Genomic DNA, 26,672 nt, shown 5'->3' with positions numbered 1-26,672 from the left:
TTGGTATATAAATTGAATTTTTCATTTCCAGGACATCTGCTTGATTCTGTTAATTATTTTGATCACTTGGTTTGGTGATATTAACCTGATAGCATTGTGAATTCCTTCTCTGTGTTATCTGGAATGCCACTGAGTTTCCTCAAAGCAGCTATTTTTAATTCTCTGTCTTGAAAAGTCATATATCTCTGTCATTCAAATATTGGTCACCGGTGCTTTACTTAGTTTCTTTGGTGTAGTTATGTTTTACTGGAAGGTCTTGATGCTGAGGGATGTTCATTGATGTCTGAGCTTTACGCATCCTTCATGTGAAATATTTCTAAGTATTTAAAGGGAATTAAGTATTGCAATCTAAGACTTTGATCACTGCAGCAATATCTGCATTTGGGGTATCCCAAGCCCAGTGATGCTGTGACTCTTATAGACTCATAGAGATACCACCTTGCTGGTCTTAGGTAAGATCCAGAAGAGTTCCCTGTACTACCAAGCAGAGACTCTTGTGCTCTTCCCTTACTTTCCCCCAAATGAATGGAATATGTCTCTCAGCACTGAGCTCCTGGAGATGGGGGAGGGGTGGCACAAGCGCCCCTGGGGCCACCATCACATGACTTCAAAGCCAGCACAGCATTGAGTCTTGCCCCAGGCTTATGGTGATCACAGCCTGACTATCACCAATGTTCCTTCCAGGCCCAGGTGTTCTACAATCAGCAGGTTATGAATCTAGCCAGGCCTTATGGCCTTCCCTTCATGACTGTCAGCACACCACCACCCCAAGGCGGGTCGAGAAAGGAGTCAGGCCTACAGTCAGAAAACTTAGAAATCTACTTGGTGCTCTATTCTACTACTTCGACTAAGTCCTTCACACTCTTCCTTCACCTTTCCTTAAGCAGAAGGAGCCTCCCCTCATGGCTATCATTGCCCAGACCCATGGTGAGTACTGCCTGGCTACTGCCAATGATCACTCAAAACCGAAGGGCTCTTCACTCAGCTGGCAGTGGCTATGTGGTAAGGAGAAAGAATCTGTGGATTTGTAGAGGAGGGAGAACAGTGACTGTGGGACTTGGCATTGGAACTCAGTGCTGCCCTGTCACTGTGGAAAGCAACACAGGGCAGAGCTCAACCAGTGCCCACAAAGGGAACATTTAAATCTCATTGCTCCTGGGGCATACTGAAAAAACAGACACATTTGCAGATTTCTGTGATTCTCCATTAATGTGCATTAATATGCTAATAAAATGGCAATCTACTATTCAGGGGCACATACTAATTACTCCATTTTACAGCCAGGCATATGGTGTAGCTGCCTAATGTTGATACCATGAAGTCAGCGTGAATTGATTATGATTTGCATGGGACTGTCTTTTTGGTTCCTTTCATCTGAAACAAAAATAAAAATTAGTATGGTATAAATACCTTAAAAAATAAATGTTTGATTATTTGTGTTTAATATTACCAGGCAAATGAATATAATTATTTCAGAGCATTCTTGAGAATTTGTTATAATTGATTTCGTATCCCTGTCAGTTGTTAAAGTCAAGTCACAATTTTGTCATTGTTGTATTTTTAATGCATCAGAGGCATTATTATATTTTATTTGTCTAGATACAATTGCGTGCTAAATTATGAAGGAATGATCATCTGAAATAAAATGAGCAGCTCAAATTTTACTTGCATAGCTCCAACTTAACAGATATTTAACTGATTTTCAAATCGATTAATAAAATCATGCAAGTTTATGATGCTCATAAGAAGTTCTTCTTAAAATACATGCTAAAAATAAGATTTTTCCTGATTAATATTATATGTATTCTGGTTGAAAGTGTAACTTTCCTTTAGAATAAAATATTTTGGCACAGAAATAATTTTTTTTTTTTTTTTACTGCTAAACTAAAGTGAGAATTTTTTTCTTTTTGGATAAGAGGTTGTGTACTTAGTACCCAAACTATTGCCAGCATACATTTTAATATAACAGAAGACTAAAATCCACATAGAAAACTGAGCAATTAATTTTCTCAGGTCATGGTAATAAAATATTGTATTTAAATGTGCTCAACCATTAAAACCAATAGTTTTCGTTTTGTTTTGTTTTACTTCAAGCGACACAGTTTTCAGTGTTTTGATATTTCCAACCATATACAATAGTATTTATGCCCCTTTCTGTAATCTTTTTTCTTTATATCTTTCTCCCTAGCTTCAAAAAATTACCAGCGACTCTTTTCACAGGTAAAAATTATAAAAAAAGATAAAAGGAACATACTGCGAACAGGTCAGTAATTTGCATCTTTTGATGAAATTTTAAAAACTTTTTACCTTGCCCTATCAAAAAGGCAAACAAAACAAATAAATACAGAAACAGAAAGATTACTTATGTTTTAAATTGATAAAAATCTTAAGATTGCTTGTTCAAAATATTTAAAATAGAAATAGCACAACAGTGTTCAATTTCATTTCACTGGAGCCTTTTTTTTCTTTTAAAGATTTCCTTTGGTATTTACTTACATTTTTCTTAGTAATATAGTTAGGTAGGAAGTTCTTGATTAAACATAGACAAGAGCTCTTTGCTACCTGTTATGGTAACTGAGTATTTAGTCTCCTCCACGTGCACCATACCCTGCCTGCAATAACCCATTTTTTAAAAAAATGAGGACATTTTGGGAAGCTGAGGCAGGCAGATCACAAGGTTAGGAGTTTGAGAACAGCCTGACCATCATGGTGAAACCCCATCTCTACAAAAAGGTGGTGGTGCGTGCCTGTAATTCCAGCTACTCAGGAGGCTGAGGCAGGAGAATTGCTTGAACTTGAAAAAAAAAAAAAAAAAGATTTTTACATAAATAGCAAGCATTTATGTTTGATGACTGCATATTTTCACTAGTAAGTCAAGTGATGTGTAATAAGTATCATAATGTTTCTTTTCATAGGTATTTTTTCAAAGATAATCATTCATTCATATGTGTTTTCATCTGTTTAATATTTTATGTGTCTGGTTTTAGTATTTCTCCAAATTTTAAAATGCACCAACAGACGTGTCAAACTTCCTAGGTAATTTTTCTAAACATGTTAGAGAATCTTTGACCACACTAGACATAATTTACAATTTGCTTTGTTTTAAAGTAATATTTTATATATCTTTCCAAATCATACATATCTTTCAGATCTAATTCCTTCTTTTTTTAAAATTGATTCGCATTTGCATGGTTTTTCTTTCCAAAATGTAGTATTGCACTGGATATCCTCATACACTTCTAATCACATAGGTTATGTTTTTTATCGCATTGGTTTTAGAAGGGAGATAATTAGGTCAGAGGATATGTACAATTAATAATTAATTGAATTGGTTAAATTTGAAAATCAACAATGTGCTAGTTTTTCTTAGTCACTATTCTAGTTAGTACAACAGTACAGTAGTAAACATAATAGAATTTTTTCTTTTATGTAAGATCTATTCAGGTAGGTATTTTTACAGCAGCTCTATTCAAAGTTGAAAAAATGAAAATCTCACTAACAATTGATGATATTGTGAAATTATCTACATCATAGTCAGAATTACTGATGATCTTTTAAAACTCACTTAAAGTTTGCAAATCCTAAGGGCAAAAAGAAAAACATTATTGTTATTTTATTATTTTCCCTTGAGGATCGATGAGTTTGAATATACTGTGGTGTTAACTATTTACTTACCACTTATATTTATTTTAAATTTCTTATTCACATACATTGCAGATTTTTAATTTTGGTCTCTTCATTATTAATTCACAGTAGATCAATTATATGTTAAATATTTTTGAAATATTAATAATAAATATCACCTTTTATATAGTTCCTCAAATACTTTATCTGAGACTCTTCTTTCCATTTACATTTTGATTTTGGTGTTGTTTTCTTCACAAATATTTTGTTACAGTAAGTTTTCCCCTAAAAAATGTCATTTTAAACTATTGTTACTTTTGATTATGTTGATGATTCAACTTTGAAAATCTCTGATCTATGCCATTTTATGCAAATTTTTAAATTTGTTCTAAAACCCAAGTAAACACCCGAAATGACATTTTTTTTATAACTAACAGAAGAGAAACTCTTAATTAACTTACTGTTTTATAGCAGACAATATATGGGTACATCTGATCAATGAAAAATTTCTCAGAAAACTCTACACAAGGCAGTTTATGTTCACTCCATCAGAAAAGCTATTTAAAAATTAACAAAAATGTTTTCAAATCATTCCAAATATTAACTTTGCTGTTAACTTTACATTCTAAATATTAACTTTTCAAAATTTGATACTACTGCAGGTGGAATAGCATGCTGGTTCTTATTTTCTAGAATATAAGTATCAATGAGAGCTTGATCGATATTGTGACTGTTGATTTTACAATGCTGAGAGGCTACCATAGGTGTTGAAATGAAAACAGGAATAAAAACTAGAACTTTTAAAAATCAATGTGACAGATACACTCGTCTTGAGCACAAACAAGGCATAGCTAATTACTGATACAGTTGCCAAAAAGGGATTCTGACAGTCATGATACATGAGCAAATTCCTCCTCCAAGTAACAAATCAAACAGAGGTTATTAACAGTCTTGGACACTGGTGGCTGGGAAGATGGGCTAGAGAAAGTGTCTGCTTGCTCATTTTCCTTTACAGGGAGAGAAATGTTCTAACATCATCTCAGACAGCTGAGTGACTTAGGTATGCTCATACTGCTTCATTAAATGTTCAAAAATATATTTTCGACAAATGTTTCCAAGAGAACTTGCAAAATTCAACTGTCAGTTTACCTATAAAACCTCTGCTTCAATTCTTGGCATCTACAAGATTTATCTAGCAATATGTCCTTTGCCTAAATCACATACATTTAAGTTACACTTTAATCATCCACTTTTCCTATGGAAGAAAATATTAAATTTAAAATATACAAGGCATAATAAGACTCAAAATGTTTATTATTGCAAGATCTTCTCTTTATGTGTCAAATCCAGAAAATCATGAACCATCTGCAGAAAATTAGAAATTACGGTGCTCCATGCAAATAATTATATAAGCATGTTTGTGTAATTTAGTAAGAAATGATTTCTGCACATCAAAGAAAACAATCAACAGACTGAAAAGACAACCTATGTAATGGGAGAAAATATTTACAAACCATGCATTTGATAAGGGGTTTATATAAAAATCTCAGACAACAGAATAGCAAAAACAAGCAACCGAACGAAGAAACAAACACATTTTTTTTTAAAAGAGTAAGCTGATTAAAAAATGAGAACCACTCAGTTTGTGCTGCTTTGTTACAGGACTCATAGGAACCACACATAGTGTCAGCAGGTGAGAAAAAAAACCATTGCAAAAGGACAGCTAAGGACACTGGAAGTGGAATCTTAGCAATGCTGGATGATGTGATACAAAGTGAAAATATCTTCAAAACTAAGTAGAGTACTCTTCCACCTAGAATCTTCTACTGAGACTAAGTTAAACAAAATAAGAATATTTTAGGTAATCAATGATTTATTAATTTAAATCCTGTGTATCATTTCTTATCAATTTAATTTAGGATGTGCTTCAATTTTTTAATTTGTTTAATTATGAAATAGAAAAACATGATATCTGGAATATAAGATGCTGTATTCAGAAAGCAAACGATGAGAAGTTTACAGAAGACATTGGTGTGCAGTGCAGACTTAGAAAGCAGCCAGTCTGAATTTTAGAAAGATACAGGCCATTAAAATTATAGTTTTTTGGGAAAAATATATTTCGTAGTGTGCTTGAAATGTTTAAGAAATGTTGAAATTGGATATTTTGATAGCGCAAAGAATACAGCCAATGGTAAACAGAACCTTCCAGGCAAACAAAATACATGATGAAAAATCAGGTGTAATCCTAATGCACTCTTTGGATACATATTGAACAAAATGCAATTATTATTTTGTGAATATTTATGTATCATATATACATATTTATAATTTGTATATATGGCTTTATTATAACATGAGGAGGGCACAGTATAATTATTTAAGTGGATAATTTCTTTTCTCTCAAGTGAAATGTTAAAATGTCGCAGTAAGTCAACATTTTTTGTGTAATATGTAAAGACTTGACTATAAAAGAGAATGGTGAGGGGGTGTGTGTGTATGTTTGTATCTGTGTTCACACATTTGGCAAAGACTTCCAAAATTAATTTTCACAGAAACGAGATAAGGGAAGAATTGAAATAACTGAATCTACATTGATAATATTCCATCAATTTGACATGCAAAAATCACAGCTTCCTATGGTCCAACCTTGTCGTTTTCCACATGGTTTGACTTAATAGGATCTATGTTCAGATACTTAGTCCAAAATAACCAGAATATATTGCCTTCAAGTTTTTATAAAACGTTTAACGTGTGGGAGGATTTCAAAAATAACATTCACTTTACTTCATGGTAATCCATGATCTGAGTGGTTCTGATTTTCCTGCATTGACAACCAAATGTGTTGGCCTTAACTGACAGATCTTTCATCAGACATCAATCGTCTTTCTTATATTATCAAGCTGTATCTATATACTCAATGACTCAAGGAATAATAAAAGTATCATAATAAAAATATTATAAAAATATAGTCCTGGTAGGATATGAAGGAAGAAACAGAAAATCTACCTATTCTGGTCTGTTAGAGTAGCAGTCCCCAAACTTTTTGGCACCAGGGACTGGTTTCATGCAAGACAATCTTTTCATGGACCTGGGGGTGGGTGGGGGATGGTTTCAGGATGATTCGAGAACAATACATTTATTGTGCACTTTGTTTCTATTATTATTACACTGTAATGTCCAGTCTACTTCATAATCTTGTTTTGGTGGTTGCTGTCACTGCAGAAAACCCTGATTCACAAAGATAAGATGTTAGTAATGGAAGTAGGCTTTTCAGTGCTTTTGTGTCAATCTCAGAATATTCCACCTTGACTTTAACCCAGAGCACATGGAGATTTGAAATTGTCGCCAACAAACTTTTAAGGCCACCAGATGCAGCTGTAGAATTGAAGTACATCAGCTCACTTGCCACTATAAAGCCTGCCAGAAGATGCAGCTCATTTGTCACTCTCCACTCACTGATAGAGTTTTGATGAGTCTGCAAGCAGTTGATTTATTATGGTCTCTGTGCAGTCAAACCACTCTACTAATGTTAATCTGGATTTACCACCACTTCCCAGCACTAGCGTGACTGTCTCAGCTTCACTTCAAATCATCAGGCATTTGATTCTCATAAAGAGTGCACAACCTAGACCTCTCACATGCACAGTTCACAATAGGGCTCACGCTCCAATGAGAATCTAATGCCGCTGCTGATCTGACAGGGGGTGGAGCTCAGGTGGTAATGTGAGCGATGAGGAGTGACTGTAAATACAGATGATGCTTCGCTCACTTGCCCACCACCCACCTCGTGCTGTGCAGCCCAGTTCCTAACAGGCCATGGACCAGTACCAGTACTGGGGGTTAGGGAAGAGTGCAGAAAGCAAAAAAAGACTCAGAAGAAAGCACTGAAATCTGAGTAGGCGGAATACAGAAACAAGCAAATAAGCATGAAATAACCTGAGAAAGCATTTTTTGTTTTACCAACTCTCCAGTTGAAGTCTCATATTCAGTCATGTCCAGTATGATACATGGTAACAGTATAGCAAAAGAGAGAATTTACTAGGTAAATGATGATGGAATCACACTGCAACTTGTTCTTAGCATTCAGGAAATCAAGAAGATTTTGTGTGCTCTAGCGAGGCACATGCAGCTTTTAAAGGATCATTCAACTGGCAGAGATTGCAGATGGAATTGTATTTGGTCACCTTTCAGCAGCAGTGGTTTCTAAGCCACAGCAAGAGATGGATGAATGCATTAATCTCAGTTGATGACAGTACAGAGACCAATCAACCTGACATCCATTCTATGGCAAGGACCAGCCAAAAAGGAGAGAGCTGAGACTAGTTAACTTTACGTTGCTGCCAGGAAATATAATCAGGTTTTCCCTGCTTCACCTTGAATATGAGAAAATGTAAAAACTTCTTATCTACAAGTTGAACACAGAATGAGCTGAAAATTTAACCAAACGAGGCTTTTTAACAAGATAAAACCAAGATAAAATTAAAGGATGAATCTAAACTTCCCTTCTACTTAAATGAAGTGGGAACTTATAAGGAAGATTAAATAACTTCCAGAAAGGAAAGAAAAAATAATGTCAACTTTGTATATAAGATTTGTGTAATAAAATTTTTGACCTTGACTACATTATGAATTGTATAAATCTGAGTTAAAAGTTTAAACAAATGACTTTTTCTCTAAGTTTACAATACTCAAAAGATCACAAAGATATAGAAGAGAGAAAGTCTAAATGTATCTCTTGTCTCTGCTTTTTTATTAATCTATAGTTCAAAAGTAGAGCAACAGAAATGACGCGAATTTAGACATAATCATAAAGAAAGTAACAAGTAGTTCCTTGTATGTGGCCAAAAGTTAGTTGGTCGAAAGTAGATGGGTTCAATATTGGAGTTTACACTAAATTTAGCCTGTTATCTAGGGAATCAATCTTGAATCTTTGGAGAGTGAAACTCAGTTTCCACGTAGTCCGCACATATTTTCATAATGAACATCAATCTGGGTTGATCGTCCAAATCACATCTTACATGTAATGCTTATTTCACTTTATTTTAATCATCCTCCTAGACAAATTTAATGTTTTTCCCCAAATGAAATAAAACCAGTTCTCATAAAAAAGTACAAAAGGGAAAACTAACTAAAATTGCTCATAATTTACTAGTGAGTCTTAGAGTCTGCTATGTGATGCAATAAATTACCCTAGAAACAAAGGCTTAATTTACATTAAAAATGCCAGCACAGCATAAGAAATGCAATGATTACCTTATGTATTATGGTTACAGAACTAAACTAAACTATTAAATGAAAATAATTCACTGAAATACTAACAGTGAGCCTATGAATAACAATCACTGCCCTTAAGGTGTTTATTAGGAAATGAGTCTTTAGAAGCTCAAAAGTAGGTGGGAAGGGGGCCAGAACTTTGATAAGTAACTATCACTGCAATAATTCTTCCTCCGTTAGGAACGTAACTACAAACTTGACAGACTTATAACTCGTCTGTTTTAATGCTATGTACTGACAACCTGAGAAATTCTCTCCTGAGACGGTTCAGGTGCTAATCTGTCATAAAGTTCATTCTTACATTTTATCATCCATTAGATGATGGAGATAGAGTTTGACCTAAGAATATTGTTTGTGTTGAGATTTATAAAAACAAAGGCAAATGTGCAAATGTCTCCTCTATCTATTAGCACCATATTGATATGATTATGGAAGATAAACAATGTCATACAGAAATTCATTAGATGTTTGGTATTTTTGAACTTGTAATTACTGTAGTAAAGGTTACTACAATGCAGAAAATAGACCTCAAAACCATATCGTCTGGGAAACAATCCATGAAGGGCATTCATATAGAAATAAATAAATAAATTCAGTTGAAAACAGCTGAACATGGCATTTGCAAGGGTACATTGAGAAGAGTCTGTCCTGGCTCAAGTCTGTAATCCCAGCACTTTGGGAAGTCAAGGCAGGCAGATCACGAGGTCAAGAGATCGAGACCATCCTGGCCAACATGGTGAAGCCCTGTCTCTACTAAAAATATTTTAAAAATTAGGTAGACATGGTGGCACACGCCTGTAATCCCAGTTACTTGGGAGGCTAAGGCAGGAGAATCACTTGAACCTGGAAGTCGGAGGTTGCAGCGAGCCGAGATCATGCCACTGCACTTCAGCCTGGGCAACAGAGCGAGACTCTGTCTCCAAAACAAAAAAGAGTCGGTCCATTTACTAATAGTCTAAAGGAGCCAACTGGCACTATTTGAATCTAAACTATTCTATGTGCTATCCCCAACTCATTAGCAAAGTCACTCCAGTATACTAGTAAGAAGAGAATTTCTGTGTTCATCATCGACATTTTATTGAAAAGTTTGCTGATTAAGGGCAGCTTACATTTTACATTTTCCCCAAAGTCATAAAGTTCATACAAACCCATAGGAACTAATGAAGAGCATGTTTTCTGTTTATATTGATAATTCCCAAATTAATCAAACAAAACGCACTAACAAGCACAATGATAACCAATGATATGTATAATTCTTTTCCTTTACAGATTATCTTTTGTCTCTGCCTTCACCATGCGATGAAACACATTTTTACATGCTTATATCAAATTCCATAGTCCTGGACCCTGAAAATCGTATTTAAAAACTAAAACAAATGTACAATTCTGATATTTAGTTGTATGAGATAGTGTTTCAAAATTAATGAAAAATATATTTTATGCATCCAGAATTAAAGTTTATAGCACATACTTATTATTTCTCTCATTGAATCTATTATCATAGAGAATCTGTCTTTAAAACCAAATACTGATTGTATATTAACAGGCAGAAGCCAAAAACACTTTATAAATAAAAATTTTTAATTATGTTTTTATATTTATTTCCTTTACATCTTCAAAATCCGATTTAAAAATCACACAAAAATAATTAAAAAGCCAGCTGACTCCAGATTAATCTCTTAGCTTATGAAGTGAAAATTATTTACCCATAAATCAATAATATGACTAACTTTTATGGCTTCTTAACAAGAAAAAAGGAAGAGAGAACTCTCAATGTTATGCCACTTGAAATTAAGTTGTTATTCTTCCCATTTAATGGTTTTTGCTATTCTGAACCAAATTTCATCCTACATAGAGTAATAAAATATTTTATTTTTCTGATTAAAATATCTTTCTCTTCTAGGTAATAATTTTGGTAACCTGGATTTATTCAATCAATGTGTCTACAAGAATTGGATTATTTGAATATATTTTATATAGCTGGAAGATTTAATATAAGCATCACATACACGGAGATCAGATTAAGTCTTGCCACTTTTCATGTCTTTATTTTCTTCAGGATCAATTGTGTAGTTTACAGATAAATTTCAAGTCATATCAGCAATAAAAGAGGTCAAACTGTCAGCTATATAAATCCAGTGAGTGAGGTTAACTAGGTCATTAAAAATAAATGCTGAAGTGTTTATTTCTCTGTCAGCTCTACCAGCAGATAATTCTTTTTGCTACTTTGCCTGTTTTATTACCAGTTTTTACAGAAACCAAAAGTTATAAATAATTTTTAGAGAAAACAAACAAGAAAACTCAACTGCTAACTGTAGTGTTTGTGGATATAGCAAAATGAGCTGAGGGGCGATAGGACATTTTACATAAGGAAACAAAAATGCCTTTATTGGCATACATACACACTTATTAAAAAATAAAGCTGCCAGGATCCATATATTATCTCATAATTAATTTTGTACTCCAATATTTATACTCTATAGAGCTCAAATTGTTCTTGAATGATTGTAAATGTCAACAGTTATTTAAATACAAAATGGTTATTAAAGATACAAAAGTATTAGATCTCAATTTCATGCCATAAATATCTTCAAATTATAAAATTGTGCAGTTGAACTGTATCTTAGGAGATCATAGTGAAATATTAATTCTACAGATGAGGCATCTACTCTACAGAGGAAATAAGTGACTGATCTTTGTGATAAGTGATACTTTGATATCTAGTCCATAACTTTAAACAAATATTTAATGGAAGCATTCTATTTTTTAAAGATACAGCATTTGTGTTATACAGATTTTTTTCTTGTGTCTAATGCTACTCGCCCCACATTCTAATTTTTCTTTTTCTCCAATACTTGCGTGGCCACTTGTAGCTTATCAAACATCTTTATGCTGCTTCCACTTTTAAGATGGAGGTCATTGAAAGATGTCAAGATGGAGGTCATTGGAAAATGTCTGCTCCTCTGAGTCACTCCGTGGAGCAGGCCCTAGGGAGTCATCCAGCTCTCTTCAGATGTTGTATGAGTCAAAACTAAAAATGCTACATTTCTGTGGTGTGCTTATTAAATAGATAATAATGCACAACTTATGCCATCCAGACTAATGCATTCTACAAAGTCTTCCCATAAACTTTCTACTCTTTTGAATTTCTGTATTATTATTTACTGGCCTTTTACCCTCAAACATCTTCCTAGTGTAGTTCACTTTGCTATTTTCAATGTTGCCTAATCTTACCCACCTTCCACTTATCAATTTCTTCTCAAAAGGCTTTTTGTTTTATTGAAATTTCTTTTATTCAAACATATCTCATAATTATAAAATTACCTTGCAAGACCACTTGAGCACTTTCAATAATGACAATTATTAGCTTCATCACACGGCATCTGTTTGAATTGTTATTTCGGTGTCTAGAGGTACTCCATCTTTGTCTTTTTTTTTTTTTTTTAAGACAGAGTCTTGCTCTGTTGCCCAGGCTGGAGTGCAGTGGCACAATCTCGGCTCACTGCAAGCTCTGCCTCCCGGGTTCACACCATTCTCCTGCCTCAGCCTCCCGGTTAGCTGGGGCTACAGGTGCCCGCCACCACGCCCGACTAATTTTTTTTTTTTTGTATTTTTAGTAGAGACGGCATTTCACTGTGTTAGCCAGGATGTTCTCGATCTCCTGAACTCATGATCCGCCCACCTCGGCCTCCCAAAGTGCTGGGATTGCAGGCATGAGCTACCGCGCCCGGCCTGTCCTTTTAACAGGGAAATATGCAGGCCTTTCCTCAAAGACGTGATATCAACTTTCCTTTCTCTGTTTCTTTGTAAATATGATACATTTCAGTTATTATCTATATATCTATAGCTTTATTCTCTTGAGTTTTAAAACCACATTTAAAGTAAAATGTGAAAAGCTTCACTAGAATATTTGACCATTATCTCAAACTCAAATGCTAGCACTAGCTTTGTCATTTTTTTCTACCATTTTTTTACAAACCTGTGTTTTGAAGGAATTGGCATCTATGAAGTCATGTAGACTATAGAACCAGAATAAGTTACATCAATTTCTTCTCTTTTGACCTCCATATGCCATCAATAACCTACACCCCATTAGTTCTCCTTACATACTACCGCTTACTGTGTCAGTTTCAGCTTTCTCCCATCCCACTCAGCCAAGGCAGTGGTAGTAGCTCCATTGAGATCATGAGAGTTTGAACTAAAGTAGAGAATAATATTAGATACAAGAGCTGGTGCATTTTAAAGTAGTTATGATCCCATAAATTCAGAACACATTGAATCTGAATAATGCCCCAATCACCAGAAAACCACAGTCTTCACCAACCTCCTTGGGTTTGATAGAATTTGTGTTTTACTTTTCTGAATATAAACCTAATTTTTCACAAGATTATTCACTAAGGTCTAAAACCTCTTTCCAGTTCCTTCAGTCCTCTCTGCCTGCACAGGCTGATTTTGTTCTTTGTTTTGCTAGCTGTTGGCATTCTAACTCAAATGGAGGCCTTACTCTGTTCATCTCACTGAATTAAAAAATCACTGTCCTCTTTGTGTGTACGTGTGTGTGTTTGTGTGTGCGCTACTATTTTTCAGAGCTTAGTCATCTCTCACAAGGTTGCAACAATAACTTCTTCGTTTCATATTTTACCAGTTGAAATTCAATACTACCAGCTACAATACTTTTAAAGCTTATGATTGTATCTTTCCTGTGATCCACACTACCACTTAGATCCTTCATATAATACTTAAGTAATCAATATAATAGTTAAGAGACTTCCCATTCTGTCTCAGACCTAAATTCTAAATTACATATATATATATATAATTATATATGCATTCTTTGTTTCAGTTTTATATATAAGAGGATGACTAAATCATATAATTTATTATAAAGATTGGGAAACTATTAAGAGAGACAAGAAGTAAAAGATAGAATAATAAGCAGAAATTAAATGTTTTCTTTTGTTTTTTGCTTTAATTTTAGGTTTCGGGGGAACACGTTCCGGTTTGTTACATGGGTACATTGTGTGTTACAGTGTTGTGGTGTACAGATCATTTCAATACCCAGGAAGTAAGCATACTACCCAACAGGTAGTTTTGCAATCTTCTCTCAGCTCCTACCTTTCACCCTCAAGTAGGTCCTGGTGTCTGTTGTTCCCTTCTCAGTACCCATGTGTACTCAGTGTTTAGTTCCCACTTATAAGTGAGAACAAGTGGTATTTGCTATTCTGTCCCTGCATTCATTCACTTAGGATAATGGCCCCCAAATCCATCCATGTTGCTGTAAAGAACATGCTCTTGTTCATTTTTATAGCTGCATAGTATTCCCTGATGTATATGTACCACATTTTCTTTATCCAAATTACCACTGATGGACATTCAGTTTGATTACATGTTTCTATTATTGTAAATAGTGCTCAGATGAACATAAGTGTGCATGTGTCTTTATGGTAGAACACATACATCAAATATTTTCTAGGTAAACTGGGATATATGGTCAGCCTGACACATAGCTTTTATCTTGTCTTGCAATGGAATAATTCTCATTTGAATACTGTTTATTCTTCAAATTATAATGCAAATATTACTTTCCTTCTATTTTTTCATCCTCTAAGCATTAATTCATTAATTAGACTTTTTCAGGTTGCAAATAAGAGTCACTAAACTCAAATCAATTTATTGCCAAATCCTCAGATGAAACTAGACTCAAGCATGCATGACTGAATCGTGGACCCCACCTCACCAAGCTGCAGCCTCTTTCTGTTTTACTGTGGAGGTTTTTTAATGCAGCAAGTGGAGGAGGAATATGGTGTCAGAGCAGAATCAGCTAATGTTATCACAAGTAGAAATCCAGGAGGAAAGAAGGATGATCCTTCTCTCAACATCACTATAAAATGCTGCAAGGAAGGGATTTTACAGACTTGACTTTGCCCTTCATTATTTCCATTCTAATTACAATGGCTTGGAGGCTTGAGTCATATTTCCACCCTTATGTACAGAAGGACAAGGTGTCACCAGAATTGACATCCATCAGAGCTACACCCACAAAGGCTTTCACCAGAAAAAGGGAAAGAAATTTCAGACAAACAAAATAAAAGGAGTTCACCGAAGCAAGTAGTTATGTGGTTGTAACAAAGACATCTTTGTGTTTAAAAGTGTGTTTGAATCTTCACTCTATAACTTGCCAGCCAACTCTCTCATCTTTGACTTTCTTATCTATAAAGTCCATTGTTTGGGAGATATGAGATCATTTCTGTAAACAACTTACATGTTTGCTGTCAGAGTTTAAGCACTTCATAATTACTGATACCAATATCACTGCTTCCTCTTTTCTCTTGGTGTCTCATTGAGTGTATTGTGCTTTCTCCTTTTTAATAAAAGTGTCTTTTATCTATACATGTCTTATGTCTTTCCTTAGACTAAGTTTGCTGCAGTCTATGTCCCTATCTTCTTTGTCTTCTTATCCCCGCAATACCTAGCGTGACACCCTGAACAAATGAAGCACTTTGTCTATATCTCTTGATCGTACAGTACTTTGTGTTTTCGTATAGCAGACATTGAGGGTGTTCATCTTTACCCAGAGCTCCTTAAAGCAAAGCTCTTGCTTCATTCTTTTAATGTCTCAAAAGAGTTCAGGCAGCGTTTTCCACACCGTAAATATAGAACACACTTTTGAATGAACTCAGTGGAAAATCTGACGGATGTAACATTGCGGGTGATCCAACGATCATGTGCTCTCCTTCTACCGAAGCCTTGTCAGAGCATGCCTCATCTATGTTTACATAGGGTGTATCCTGTCTAACAGCCTCTGGTGTGTGGCTATTGGTTCCATACCCTCTAGATGACATTAGCATGCCCTTGAGAACGCAAGAGAGCGTTATGTTAAGATCATCACAAATCTAAGGTCATTTAAGTAATTAAAAAAAAAAAACTAACGACTATATGTTTAAATTTTTAGTTAGGAAAATTTTTACAAGAATTTTCATATTCTAAAACCTCCTGCTTTCTGTTCCCGTAACCGTAAAGCTGCTAACACTCTCCCAGTTTTGATGTGTTTAAAGGGAAAAAAAGGGGGTGAAGAGTTCATGCCGTCATTTTTATATGCCACAAATAAAATAACTGCTTCTCTTTCGGCACATGCAGAAGTCTGAAAAGCCTCTCAGATTCCTGACAGAACTGTCATTGTTTACCATTAGCACTGTCATATTTGTGTGCCTTGTCATTCTCTACAGCGGAGCACGGGCTGGCACCGGGCCTGATGCTGACTTGCACAAGGGAAGCCTCCTGTCTCTGACTTCCCCAGGATAATTCCTGGGGAAAGTGTGCTCCCTAGTGTTAAGAGCGGTTTAATGGCTGGAGGGTTTCAGCTGGCTGAGCAGGCAGAGAAGGCGGGTGAATCACCTCTCAGCACTCTCTACTTAGAGTTTGTGTAGTCGTCGGGTGGTCCAACCTTCTAACTCGTTGTATCACAGATTTGACATTCCAGTGCAAACGAAAAATAGAAACACTGTTTTCACATGCTGTCCAGAGATCGTCTGGATATCAGATAATTCGATTTTCAAGTAAGTTGACACCTTTGTGGAAATCATTATCCTGTTTATGATCAAAAAATAAAATCCCAATTTCTTCTCTGCATTTCCTACCTGTTTTAAAATTGGATCCGAAGTGTGGAAGTAAAAGATTCTTCTTTCTGTTTATTTTTCATTTGAAATCAGTATTTTCCTTTTCATGTATTATGACTTTTTATAAATAATTTATTTTACTTATATCAAAATGAAAGAGGTAACAATTGATAAAGAAATTAACCTCTAAGAGGCAAAAGTTGGGTGTACACCCCACTATTTTTCTATTTTCTAGTTAATAGCTATTTAATTCAAAGTATTTTCATTTGAGGATTTGTTTTGCTAGAATAACTACAGAATATAGCTCCTAGAAGCAAATTTTTATTTTTTATTTCAAAAAAAGTCTGCCTGATGTTTTGGATTTTTAAAATTAAAAAAAATGTGTTGGAGTTTTTTTATGCACCTGCATATATGCATTTTGCTTACAGAGCAGTTTGATGAGAGAGGACCAGTTTAACATGTCTAAAATATACACTTTAACATTACTTTGCTAGTATTGGTACCTCAAAAACAAATACAACCCAAAACAATCTTAATAAATGTGCTAGAAACATGTATTTTAGTATTACTGTTGGTCAATTGTTAAGTAGTTTAATGATTTGATAGTCATCGTGTAAAATGTTAGTTGTAAAATGGTAATGTTATTACCATGCCTCAAGATTCTTTGGTAATCTGTTTCTTCCAGGATATGCACTATACGTTGCTTCATGAAATACGAAAATAAATGTTACTTTAAGTACTTATGAATGAATATTAGAAATATTATTGTTATAAAATTAGAGTAAAAATACTCTGTTATATGTTAAATAAATGTTTTCTAGGGATGTAATATAACTCCTGCTATCCAAAGAATCTGAGGATGTTAAATAGTCTCAAGAATAATCCGGTGTTTTGGAGAATCAGGTGTTGAAAATTATAGAAGTTGGAACAACACTAGAATAAGAACATTTTATTGAGTTTTTACAATAAATCCTACTTTGTGCAAGGACCCTGGAAAAAGACAGGATAAATAAATACGTGTGAAATTTTCTACACTTAAACCTGAATATGGCAAAAATATAAAAATGAATAACATTTACTTGGTAAATACCAGAATGGGATACTAGGAGAGTGCCTGCAATTTCCATCCTTAACTTTCAGAGTTGTTTATCTTGTTACTGATAAAATTTCTCCAATCTTAGAGATCTGCAATACCATCTCAACACTTCTTACAAAACCTATATATTTTACAACAGTGTGAGTATATATTAGGTGAAAATAACCAATTTTTAAAAAATAGAATCTTAGTTTGTTTGTTTTTTAATTATTACCTATGAGAGAGAATCGTAATCCTGTTTTAGATATCAAAGTGAGGTAATTTTGCATTTAGAACTTTGTTAAACACTTGTCTTTCTACAAGAAGGTATTGAATCCAGTGATGTTTTAGCCATAGCTCTCAGTTGTAGGGATCTGTGATGTGTAAGTTAAAGTTTAAAATAAGGGAAACATATAGAAAAAACTAAAATTAGTGAATAAAATATTTGTTCATTTCCAAAAGATGCAAATTATGTTACTTGCAACCAGTGTCTGGCCCTTGTTCCCACCTTCTTCTTAACATGTTGCTTCAATAAGTTGATTGGTGAGGATACTTAAAAATTAGACTTCATAGAAATAGTTTTTTTCATAAATATATAGTTATTTTGGTATCATATGTTTAGCCTCTTTCTAAAATTTATTTTTTGATACTAGGGGGAGAAATAGGGAGTTATTAATCAACAGGCATAAATTTTAGCCAAGCAAAATAAAACAGCTGTAGCAATCTGCTCTATAACATTGTACCTACAGTCAACAATTATATGTTGTCCACTTAAAATGTGTTAGATCTCATAGTAACTGTTCTTAACACAATAAAGTAAAAATTCTGAAAGAATAAGCGAATACATAAATAATAAAAATAAATACAATATTTTAGTTTTGGGCACTTAATAAACGAGAGCCCTATTTGTCAATTAGAGATCATCACAAGTTAGACAGATGACAATCATCAGAAAAGTTACACTTTTTTATGACCCACAAAGTCTATGTTGTAGAAGGTGAATTTTCTAATACCCTCCCTAAGAATTAGATACTTTCCGGCCAGGTGCGGTGACTCACGCCTGTAATCCCAGCACTTTGGGAGGCCGAGGTGGGCAGATTACGAGGTCAGGAGTTCTAGACCAGCCTGGCCAATATGGTGAAACCCTGTCTCTACCAAAAATACAAAAAAATATCCGGACTTGGTGGTGCACGCCTATAATCCCAGCTACTCAGGAGGCTGAGGCAGGAGAATCGCTTGAACCCAGGAGGCAGAGGTTGCAGTGAGCCGAGATCAACCCACTGCACTCCAGCCTGGGCAATAGAGGGAGATTCTGTCTAAAAAAAAAAAAAATTAGATATTTTCCTTTAAATTTACACAACGGAAAAACAGAGAATGAGCACGATCTGTAGCTAGGCAGATACGGAAGAAATGAAGAAGAGAAAGACTTAACCAAGCAGTCCAGGGGCCTCTCCCAAACTCCAAACTCACCGATGAGACATGTCATTTCTCCTCTATGAGATGAAATAAGTGAGGCACAGCAGAAAGCTGCCAGGGATGTTGCTCTAATTGAGGTCCCTCTATGTAAAAGCGAAGGAAAGAAGCACTCCCATCCCCACTCGCTCAACAAAAAAATCACTTTCCCAACCAATAACTGAAATTACTGGCCAGGCGCAGTGGCTCACAGCACTTTGGGAGGCCGAGGCGGGCGGATCACCTGAGGTCGGGAATTCGAGACCAGCCTGACCAACAGGAAGAAACCCCGTCTCTACTAAAAATACAAAAATGAGCCAGGCGTGAGGCACACGCCTGTAATCCCAGCTACTCGGAAGGTTGAGGCAGGAGCATTGCTTGAACCCGGGAGATGGAGGTTGCAGTGAGCAGAGATTGCGCCACTGCACTCCAGCCTGAGCAAGAGAGCAAGACTCTGTCTCAAAAAACAATAATAATAAAATAAAATAAAATAAAACAAAAAGTAAAGAAAGAAATTACTTAGATTTACTTGAAACCACTGAACCTTATAGTTAAGTGTGATCAGAGATGTTATCTCACAATTTTTTCTTTTTTGTTCTAGAAAATCACAGTTATTAATGTAAACTATTTCAATTCTGTAAGAAAACCAGGGAGGACTTATACGTGCCAAAGATAGTATTCTAAAACAAATTAATTACCTAAATATTAGAGAGCTACTTTGATTCTAATGGTGTTACGAAATTGTAAGAAAATTTAAATGGCATAATGTGCAAGTAAAGTAGAATTGGTTTCTTTGTGTTCTGATTTCAGGTTCATATTTTAAATGTAGTATTTGATCTTTACATTATTTTTCTAGAAATGTAGTGAAATTAATGTTTTCGTTTGCATAGGTACTACAATGCCATATGACAATGTATGATACCTTTTTTTGTCCAATATTTCAAATGACATACATTACAATTCAGCTGTAGATATTAAATACATTAAAATCCACATAATAATACCAACAATCGGTCTACATTTTAGATCACATCCACATGATGCCATAAATATTTTTCTCCAAAGTGAAGTTGAAACTGCTTAAATATTTTCTGTCTGCAAAAGATAGCTCTTAGAATTAGGCAACAGTCTATGCTACAGACATGGATCAATTGGCTCTCCACCTGTGGAGGAGAGACAGCCTGCAGATTATGAACAAGGCTGAACGTGTCGCTTTTCAAATTTGAGAGGATACAAAACTGGAAGGCATAAGCAATGTAAGTGTTGATGACAAAATTGAGATTCAGGTTATCTCAAAAGACTGGAATGCTGGGTGAATACCAAGAACGTGGAATTTGATAAAAATTAATCTCAAGGCATGCTTTAAATTACAAAAAGAAAGAGAAAAAGAAATGTGAAGTAGTAAATACTGCAGACAGTAGTTTATGGTTATCAGACCTGACTTGGCTGTAACTCAATAATCACCAACAGTGCCAAGAAGCTGCTCAAAAGAAAAGCATATGTTGCCTTAATAAAAGTTGAGTGTACATAAAGGTGAAAACCATAGCCTTTTCTTGGAATGTTAAGTACAAATATCTGAAATGCTGGGCTTGAGATGTCAACAGGAGACTGATGGATAAAAATATAATTTTATATAAAAAACTGGACATATTAGATAGTTAACTTGGAAGAAAGACCATATTCAAAGAAGAAAACATAGTGACTAATTTCAAATATTTAAAGGCTTCCCTGTGGAAACAAAGGAATATCTTTGTTCTAACACTTCAAAGAACGGGGTTAAAAAATAGACTCACCACAAAGTAAATGCACAATTGACAACTGTGAATGAATTAAAAACCAAACAAAATATTTTGTCAGTTTTCTAGCTATTAAACTAAGAAACAGGCATCCTACTAAGGTAATGAATGTAATTCACAGAGAGCATTCACGTATAAGTTTCATCCATGTTTCAAATTTCATTGATTTGGTCAATGGGTTATTCTAATAACCTCCCTTATTTCTTCTGAGATTCTATTCATTTTTATAATCATTTCATTTTTCCTTGAAAATTAGCTCTATATGAATTTATGTTTATTTCAATTTCTTGAAGAGTCTTAAGAAGATTGCTTAATATTGAGAAAATAATTAACTCTCCCATAAAAGATTCTTAGGGATTAGTAATTTTACAACAGCTAAGACCAATTAATTAGCAATCTAGTAGCTTTATTATAAAACATGCACAGTCTAGAAAAAGAGATGTTCCCTTGTCACCCATCACATTTATGTCTCTGCATGGAGTGATCCATTTCATGTGGAAATCTCTTGATTTAGGTATGTGTTTGGGGGTGGGGATTACAGCCAAAATGGCAAAAATTCTTAAAATCTTTGACCAGCGTGGTTTTCTTCTCATGAGCCACAGTTGACCAGTGCTTCATTTAAAATGTTTGTTTAAAATTTCTCTTCTTTCTTCAAGGTCTAGTATTCTGTTATAACAAAGGTTATGAGGGCAAGTTTGCACTTCTCTCTTCGTTAAGAGAATAAATCATCTCCACTTTTGGTAAAAATGCACACAGACAGCAGCAAATGAGGAAGAGTTTAAAGCTAGAAAGATGAAGAGTATGTTTATACATTTGGCATAAAATCTTTTAAGATTTTAAAACTGTTAATACTTAAATCTTCATAATGGATTACACTATTTCTGCAGTGATGCTAATTGATTATTAAAATGACTTAAACCATTGATTTGAATGTGCTAAGTTTGAAGTTTTTTTGGACATCCTGAAACTGCCTAAGGTGAAAAGGACTCAGGTGTACATAAGGTATGAATTGATTGTCATACTGTCCAGAAAAGCTTATATGGCCTCCAGGCTATTTGGGTGCTACCATATCAAGTGCACTTTATTTAAATGCATCAGCTTTCTATTTCCAGGTTCATGGTTTGCCATCCTGTATGAAATACTTCAAATTAAATAACAATAATGGAATAAGAGAAGTAAAATGGATAATAATAAGGGAACAAACAATAATATGCTTAACTTCCTGGTCAAAATAATTTTGCAAAATCTTTCATATTGAAAAGAAAAAAATCTGTAAGGGATTAAAAATATTAATACCCTTTCTAAAAAAAAATAATGGTAAGCGTAATAGCTAATCATTACACTTTTCTCTATGAAAGTGATAAATAATTAGCACAAAAAGATGATATATTTAGCCTGAGAAATAAGCTTAAATAGATCAACAAAATTAAGGCTCAAAAATTTTGCCTTTGTGAAGACTCAGTAATTCAGCTTAAACTTAATTCCAGTTGTGGAACAGAAAAGAAACACTTTTTATTTTCTTTCCAGCTCCTTAATTTGCCACTGCTTATACATTTTTCTCAGAATCTCCTCAATAAAAAAATTAAACTATCATGGAAATATGAAATAACTGCCACATCATATGCTTCTGCTCACTGAACTATGGGATTAAGATCAGAAAATATTTGCTGAAGTACACGAAAGTGGTACTAATAGTTTAAATTCCATTGACACGTCAGTGCTGAGAATGTTTCTCTAAGAGTCTAAAACTGCCTGGAAACTGTATAAAGAAGAAAAAGTGAGACTCCATTAAATTAGAATATGCAATTTCTCTTATGGCATATGAATCAATACACGCTGCAATGAGGGCTAACAGAATAATTTTGGCTTACCTTGCAACTCCATGTTCCCCTACTTTTTATTTTTATTTATCATGTAGCTTATCATTTGATTTATAAAATTAACATACCTTTGATCAACTGTGTCTAGAGCAATGTCCACTAATACTGGTAAAGCAACAACTTAGTTACATGGTTTAAGTGAGGCATTTTTTAAAAAGAGAGAAGCATACATTTATAAATAAGATTGCATCAAAATTTTAATTACCAGTACTATTCATTAGTTACATTAAGGAAATCTCTTTGCAGCTGACATCTATGGGTGTTACCCACTTTGTTTGCATTCCTCTCTTTCTTTCTAAGAGAAGCCCCGTTTTGTTAACAATGGCAATGTGTCCAGTCAACCTGACTCACCTCCCTCTGGACTTGCTTAAGGCTGGGAATAATTATGTGATGTAATTCTGGCCAGTGCGATGTAAGTGCAAGTGAACACGGTGGAGTCACTAGTAGGCTATTTCTTCTTGAGAAAACAGTCTCAGCTACTCTACACCTTCATTTTTCTCCTCTTCCCTTTTTACTGCATGTTATGATGGCAGAAACCTGGAGATGCAGAAAACCTGACAGCCACGTGGTAGCTATGAAGACAAAGTGCCCTTTGAGGTGATGTTAGGGCTGGAAGCAAGAAGGACTCTGAGTCCACAGTCACTTTTATGTGAGCGGCTGTTCACGTTCTGAATATTCTTCATCTTTCTTGATAACTTAGAGGTGCTGGGGAAATGCTTTCTGGTTAAGTCATGATCCTGAAAGCTTTTGTCTTTTACAAACAAAAAAATTAGGCTATTTTAGCATTTTTTTTTCCTCTGGATATAGATACAGAATCACTAATCTGAAAACCTGAAATCCAAAATTTGAAACTTTGAGCACCGATACGATGTCACAGTGGAAAATTTCAAACCTGACCTCCTGTGAATGGTAGCAGTCCAAATGCAGTCAAAACTTGTTTCACACACAAACACATTTAAAATATTGCATAAAATTACCTTCAGGGTATGTATATAAGGTGTAAATGAAATACAAATAAACATTTCTGGTCCTAAGCATTTCAGATAAGGGATACCTAACCTGTAATTAGATAATTTGTGTGTTGGGAATGATACTTTGTTTAAAGCCATTGGGGAGAATTGTCAGGAAGCAATTGAAAGTACAGAAAATAATAGTACTACCCTAAAATAATAATAAAATAATTTCTTATGGACAGCACTACTGCTACTGCCTAGAAGTGTTAAAAATCTGAAAAATATTGATGAACCAATAAAATGTTACGTCACAAACCAAGGGATGAGAGTTAAAACAAGAGAAAGGAAGACTACATATATTAGAAAACTTTGTTGGATGGTATTACTTATTTTTCAGTTATATCAATAATTGAAGTATTTTTAGAAATAAATGAAATGTGTAGTATTCCAAATAACATTTAAGTAACACAATATAAAGATCATGGATGTATTAATAACCCATATAAGGACCAGGCGCAGTGGCTCATGCCTGTAATCCCAGCACTTTGGGGGGCCGAGGCAAGCAGATCATCTGAGGTCATGGCCAGCCTGGCCAGCCTGATGAAACCCTGTCTTTACTGAAAATACAAAAATTAGCGGGGCATGGTGGTGCATCCCTGTAATCCCAGCTACTTGGGAGGCTGAGGCAGGAGAATTGCTTGAACCCAGGTAGCAGAGGTTGCAGTGAGCCGAGATCACACCACTGCACTCCAGCCCTGGCAACAGAGTGAGACTCTGTCGAAAAAAATAAAAATAAATATAATGGTCAGCTTTATTTGAAGTACATTTAATTTATTAATACCTTTACTCCTGAATTTCATTAGCATGATTTTGTATCTTGTACAAAACAAAAAATTCACATTTCACACCCTTATAATTGGTGCATTATTTGTCACCCAAGCAGTGAATGTTATCTACACAGCAAGGCATTGTGAGACACCAACAATTTAGAAAATGAACAAAAAATGTTTCTGCCTACAGTAGCTCACATCCTAGAAGAGAAGATGAGCAAGTAACACGGAGCAAGTGACAGAATTCTTTTAGAAGGAGACTGTCTGTCATTATATAGTACATCTTGCTTGATCGGTCGTTGTGGTTGGGTTTCATAAAAATGCTACCTGACAAAGAGACGTGCTTTGCCATGTAGGAAAAATACGAAATTAGAACGGCATGGGGTAAATGTGCTGAGACTGGCAGAACAAAGAAGGAACTAAGCAGTGCGGTACAGTGCTCAGCCCTGACCATTGAGAAGTGCGCAAGAACAGAAATGTCTGACATTTCAATTAAAGGCTTCCCTGATGTGTAATTGACAGCCATTCTTCCCCAGTTTCCTCTGGCACCTTTGTTCCTTAACTTAAGTGGCCATGAGAATCACTTGTAGGACAGATAGAAACAGATTTAGGGACTCAACATTGAGAGTATCTGATACAGAATGTGTGAGGAAGAGACAATGATTTGCTTTATTTATTTATTTATTTAGAGGCTTGCTCTGTCACCCAGGCTGGAGTGCAGTGGTGCCATCTCGGCTCACTGCAACCTCCACCTCCCTGGTTCAAGGAATTCCCTTGCCTCAATCTCCCGTGTAGCTAGGATTACAGGCACACACCACCACGCCCGGCCTTTTTTTTTTGTATTTTTAGTAGAGACTGGGTTTCACTCTGCTAGCCAGGATGGTCTTGATCTCCTCACCTGGTGACCACCTACCTTGGCTTCCCAAAGTGCTGGGATTACAGGCATGAGCCACCGCACCTGGCCTATGATTTTCATTTCTAACATGTTCTCTTGTAATTGATTCTGCTGATCCAGGGATTATGCTAATCAAGAATAACCTTAGATCAATGCAAGGATGTTTCGACATATGAAAACAAATAAATGGGATTCACCACATAAACAGAATTAAAAACGAAAACCATAGATCATCTCAATAGGCACAGAAAAAGTATTTTATAAAATCCAACGTACCTGGCCAGGCACGATGGCTCATGTCTGTAATCTCAGCACTTTTGGAGGCAGAGGTGGGTGGATCACGAGGTTAGGAGATCGAGACCATCCTGGTTAACATGGTGAAACCCCGTCTCTACTAAAAAAATGCAAAAAATTACCTAGGCGTGGTGGTGGGTGCCTGTAGCCCCAGCTACTTGAGAGGCTGAGGCAGGAGAATGGCGTGAACCTGGTAGGCGGAGCTTGCAGTGAGCAGAGACCATGTGCCACTGCACGCCAGCCTGGGTGACAGAGCGAGACTGCGTCAAAAAAAAAAAAAAATCCAACATACCTTTCTGATAAAAACTCTCGACACACTAGGCATCAAAGGAAACATCTCAAAACAAAAGAGCCTCTATGACGAAACTATAGCCAACACCATACTGAATGAGAAAAAGTTGGGAAGCATTTCCACTATGAATTTGAACAAGACAAGAATGTTCACTGTCACTATTCTTATTCAACGTAGTATTGGATGTCCTAGTCAGGGCAATCAGGCAAGAGAAAGAACTACAAGGAATCCAAATAGAAAAAGAGGAAGTCAAATGATCTCTGCTCACCAATGGTATAATTTTATACTTAGAAAACCCTAAAGACTCCTTCAAAAGACTCCTAGACTTGATAAATGTCTTAAGTAGAGTTTCAAGATATAAAATCAACATACAAAATCAGTAGTACTTCTATAAACCAATAGTGTTTAACCTGAGAAGCAAATGAAGATCCAATTCCATCTGCAGAAGCCACAAATAAAATACCTACAAATACATCTAATCAAGGAGGCGAAAGATCTTTACAAGGACAACTACAAAACACGGACGAAAACAATTATAGATGTCACAAAGAAATGGAAAAACATTCCATGCTCATAGATTGGAAAAGCCAGTAAGTATTCATGCTATCCAAAGCAATCTACAGATTCCATAAAACGCCCATAAAATTACCAATATAATTTTCTACAGAATCAGAAAAAAATTCTAAAATTC

The sequence above is a fragment of the Colobus angolensis genome, unplaced genomic scaffold (genome assembly GCF_000951035.1).
Source record: "Colobus angolensis palliatus isolate OR3802 unplaced genomic scaffold, Cang.pa_1.0 Scaffold13, whole genome shotgun sequence".
NCBI lineage: Eukaryota > Metazoa > Chordata > Mammalia > Primates > Cercopithecidae > Colobus > Colobus angolensis.
This window is presented reverse-complemented; position numbering follows the sequence as displayed.